Here is a 5,442-nt window from a genome sequence, read left to right as displayed (position 1 = left end):
CAGACCTTAATCACAAATGTCTTGGAGTCTGCAGGACTTTCTCAAGAACACTTTTTGGGATATTTTCCTAAACTCAAGCTAAGACTGATAAACTGGGGTCCCCTCTACCACTGGAAAATGTTTACAGGGACACAACTCAGATGTTTTTCTTCTTTTTGTTTAAAGGCACGTGTTTCAAATCCCCATTGCATGAAAACAAGTACAGAAGGTTTAGGTGTGTTAGCTTTAACTTATAGAAACTACGTGTTGTTAGAGGCTTGGGTCGGTTGTGGAGCTCTGGTCTTTCTGGTCCGTAGCGGCAACTATCAGCTTACCTCCAGTACCTTCCCCCACAGCAAGCCTGTGCCATAATGTAGGATGGAGGAGAAAAAGAAGATTGATTTTTTTATTTTTTTTTGCTTTTGACTGAAAATGGTTTCATGCTGGAGGAGGAGAAAGCACTGGGAGTGCTGGGTTTAGAACAAGCGGTGAGGGTGTGTTGTGGAGGGCAACCCTCTCTTTTAACCCCTTTTTCCTTGCTCATTCAACCAGTGTCAGATGCTCTGGATTTCATGGAACAGTGACTGGTTGGACTTGGAGCACAGAACGGCGTGAGTAGAGAGATGGGAAGTATTGTGCTCTTCACCGCTGGCCCTTGGGAAAGTGTGGGAGGTGGGGGTGGAAGAAGACAGTTAAGGAGGTGGTGGTAGGGTATGGTGTGCCTCAGGCACCACAGCCCCTGCTGTTGTCTGTCACTAAGAGCACAGGGACTTTCTTTCTCCCTCTCCGTTTCCCCTTTCCAGTGTTTCTCTCCATACACCTCTCTCTCTTTCTCCTTCCTTCCTTTCTCTCTCTCTCTGCATGCCTATCCGAGCCTTTTGAGTAGTGCCTGTAGACAAACATTAACATGCTGCATGTCACCCTGTGGAAATCCAGCTTGCCATTTATCTATCTATTTAAAGGAAACACAGTTCAGTCTTTAATAGCTGAACCTGGCATTTTACTGATGCATATTTATTGGATGTGGGCTTAGTTAAAAAAAAAAATCTGATTAATTTAGCACAAGATAGTCGCCCATGTTGTGAAAAGGCCTGGAGCAAATATTACCGATGCTAAATTGGTTTATGATCCGCAATGTAGACTTTTTCTCCAGGGTCATCAATCCTGAGATCCACTTTCTCAACTGCTCAGAAAGAAGGCAATATCCTCACATAAAAGCACAATAAGGACATAAAGACGCTTTTATATTTCTATGAATGTATCGATACTAAAGCTGTATTTTTTTACCTCAGAAATTGCACGAGTGTGGGATGGCAGTAAATGATGCTACTGTATATTAAAAAGTTATGGCAGTGCTGTTTGCTGGTATCAGCTGATGCAATCCTAAACCAGGAAAAGGTCATAACTCTCATCCCGACAGATCTACTGTTCTCTTTTGGATTCATGTAGGTTTGACTCTGCTTCTCTGCAAATGGAATGTACTGTAATCAAACTTTTATCCCTAACATTTTGATATTTATTAGATAAAAAAAAAATGTTATGCTAATAAACAGCAATTATGACTGTTACCTACTATGTTTTTTGTTGTTGTTTTTGTTTAGTAAAATATTCAAGAACTGAAAAGAGGTTATTCAAGGGCACAACATCCAAGGAGCTACAATGTCCTGTGCAAAAGTGTTGAGCCACTCCTCATTTCTATTTTCCTTACAAGGAGCCATACTTGTATCTTCAGGAATTTTGTTATCATAATTTGCTTACATTTTTCAAGTTGATTCTGTAAAAAATGATGAGGAAAAATAGTTTGACAGGAATGAAATAGTATTTTTGCACCAACAAGATGATTCACTAAGAACTATTAGTGAAAGCATCATCATCGTATGCAGCATTTGGATAAATGGATGACAAAAGAAAAAGTGCCAGAAATAAGGCATTAGGACATGAGGAAAGCATCTCTCAGTGGAAAAATGGCTGTGAAGAAGTCATTCATAAGGAAGAAAAACAGGGAGAAATGCTACTAACCTGAACTGAAAATCAGTGGCAACAGGTCTTATGGCTTGATGAATCCATATTTGAAATTTCTGGTTCAAATTGTCACTAGTATGTATCTAGAAGGTCAGTGAGTGTCTACAATCATCTGTAAAACACAGTGGAAGCTCTTTCATGCATTTCAGCTTGTCAAAACTTGACTGATAGATTTTATTTTTATTTTTTTATCCACCATGCAAAACCATCTGGAAAGCATATGATTGCCAGCAGCTTATTTTCTTGAGCATAACAATGATCCCAAAACGCTGCCAATGGAGCAAAAGTATGCCTGGATAGAAAAATGCACCGACTGGCGTCCTCAGAGCCCCGATCTCAACATTACTGAAGGAGTGTGGGATCATCTCGACAGCGAATGCTACAAAGGGGGTACTAAGATAGTTCAGACTGTGTTGAAAATGTACCAAATATTGACATGAACAACACATGACAGTACTGAAATGTTGGTGCTTAGCCTTGTCCAAGTACAACTGTGATGATGTGAATCATCACAGGGGGATTGTTACATCCATCTGCAGTCATTTGTATCTGACGGCATGACTTTGTTCTGGGGCCTTCTCGTCCTTCTAAGTGCATAAAGGAGAGAGGAAAGGACAGCAGCAAAATCCGAGTACAGTACTGAGCAGTCATCAGTATCAAAATGATCCATGTCAAGTCAGATATAGCACAAAGTGGAGAAGGTGGGATTGCAAAGTAGCTTGCAGACTATTTAAATGAATCGGATGTGTGGAAGGAGATCAGCTGATCTGCCATGAGTGCCTGAGCTTAGCTCCTTAGCGCCAATAAACACAGAAGTGTGCAGGTTTATTGAACTTAAACAACCCAGAGGATAATAATAAATACCAACTTTCATTGCATTTTATCAATAAGCTGTTGAAGCATTTTGTTGTCAAATGTCAACCTCATGCAGGACAAAGAAGTTCACAGAAGCTCCAAAATGAATAGGATTCATTCCCTAAGGAACGTGAATGAAACAAAAAAAAAGCAAGAACAACAACAAAAAAACAACAACAACAAGGTTGCATCAAAATTACTAAAATATGTTTTGTTGTATGGCACACAATGGAAAATATTAGGACTTTGTGAATCATTTGACACCTTTTTATGATCATGAATCTGATCTGAGATAATCTTATTATTTTGAGCTTTATTTGATCTGCAGCTAATATGTTTTGTTCCTGGACTTGGAGACAGAATTTCTGTTATGCAATATGAGGTACTTTGATTTGTTTATAATACTAATGTACCTTTTCTTTGTGTACTCATGTGTTCGCCCTTTGTTAGCTGTGTAACGCTTCATCTGAAGTGAAACCACCGGGTCCCACCAGTGACGTAGGCTGGGGGTGAAAGCTGAGCAAGTATGCGTGCCGGGGATCACGCTGACACACCTGTTCAAAGATCCAGCTGCTCTTACCTGGTGAGGTGCCGCTCCAGTGTGTTTGCTTGGTTTTGTATGTCTTTAAAAAAGTGTTTTTTCCGGGGAATACTGGATCTATCTGAATCAGAAACACGCTCAGTGGAGATGATGGAGACACCAGAGCCATCATGTCGAGATGTGTGTTGATGGGTGAAGCATTTTTAGAATCAAAACAAAGATGTTGGGTCAAAACGCTCCCCTCCCCACCAGAAAGTGTCATGTTTTTCCCGTACCAGACAAGCCGGTAAGCGGTGGTGTGTTTGCACTGTGAACAGTTACTTGTGTACTTAGCAGCACCTCCGGCACATCTGTGGGAATGCTATCATTTAGCCCAGGGTCTTGGAGACCCATCCATATTTAATGGTGTGCAGACAATCCTCTGACTATTTATGCATCGTTTTATCCACCTGCTAGGAAAACTCATCTTTTATTCACCGCTTTTCCACTTTATCTGTCATTAGCAAACTGAGGCCCATCTGGCTTCCTGCTTTGCATCCTTCCTTTCATCTTTCTTCTTTTCACTTACAATTTTCAATGAAAGTTGGGTTTTATTTAGAGGGATGGACGGAATAGGAAATGGCTCTAAAGAAATGCTTTAAAAAAGGAGTTAAAAGAGGTTCTACGTGCACTGATTTAATGCATGGTTCTTCATTTTTAAACTTACTATACAATGAACTTTGTGTTTAATATCCTTTCTATTGCTGTGTGTCTGTATATGTGCATGTGTGTGCGAGTGTGTGTTTTCTATCCACTCAATTCACATTGTTTGATGATGGCCCTGACCCAAATACAGCAACTATTCATCCCTGTCCACCCTTTTCATCGGAAACACACACAGAAATACAGCGTGGGTGTGCGCACACACATTCACTCTTCCATTCAAATGAGCACTTTATCCCAGTTAAAAGAGCCACTTCACTTGTCCCTCACCCCAGATTTCAGCACTCAAACACCCCATCACTGTGCGGGAGGTGAGAACTAATGAAAAACAGGTAACAGGAAAAAAAAAAGTTAATTTCTCCCCTTTCGTCTCAGCAGTCATAATGGAGATATATATAAATCTGCCAGATGGTTATGGTTTGGTCTTTTCATTCAAGCCTTACAGAGCTTTATCTGAAAGGGAAAAAAAAAAAAGCTAGACTGCCAAATGAAGAACACTTTATGTTTGTATCTCATTGTCGTGTGTCATTCTTTGACTTGTACGTGTGTGTGTTTGTGTGTGGTGCTGCCTTTTTGTTGCTTGGGCCTCTATGAGAGCACACAAACACATGTAAATAGAGAGGCTCTCTGTACAAGAGCTTTACATTTATCTGTTCCACTCTGAGATGGTGGCTGCTGTTGCACAACCAAATACTTATATTTGGATTTGGATAAAGCGGGGAGGGGCGGTTTCATCTTTGTGTTTGATAAATGAGTCTGAGCTTCTCCTCTGGGTGCTACGGTATAAGTGGTGGTAGGGGTAGCAGCGGAACAATGAGCATGTGAGATGTAGAGATTAATGGTTGCTTCTTCTTTTAGGGATGTAGGTCTGGCTGGGCCCATCAGCGGAGGAGAGGAGATGGCTGCTAAATTACGTCTTTTGCCGCTCACCTGTCGAGCAGTAGTCTGACATTTTTAAATGCAAGATAGAAGGATCATCAGCATGAAGAGCTCTTAGTAAATTGTGGTCTTCCCTTGTGTGGTGAAAGGGTCCCTGTTGAAAAGTCTGGTCAAAAATGTTTAGACATTTAAGTGAGAAGGAAGAAAGCTTTAGTCTGTCGGTAAATGTAATGCCGAGGAGCATTTTATTCTTTGAAGCACTTTAAAACTGTCAGACAGCCATATATGGAGTGCCTTTAGATTCTTTTGTGTGGTTGTGTGTTTTGTTAAGGATAACTAGCCAAAATTAACATTTCAAAAAAAAAAAGATACCTGCAGTTTTCCTCTTTTAGCCATCCAAGCTGAGACTATTTCATAGCCTGAGATGCCAGCTGAAACATTAAACTGATAGGATAAATAATAAG

Source organism: Pundamilia nyererei, unplaced genomic scaffold (genome assembly GCF_000239375.1).
Source record: "Pundamilia nyererei isolate P.nyererei 1_Seehausen unplaced genomic scaffold, PunNye1.0 scaffold00030, whole genome shotgun sequence".
Classification (NCBI taxonomy): Eukaryota; Metazoa; Chordata; class Actinopteri; order Cichliformes; family Cichlidae; genus Pundamilia; species Pundamilia nyererei.
This window is presented reverse-complemented; position numbering follows the sequence as displayed.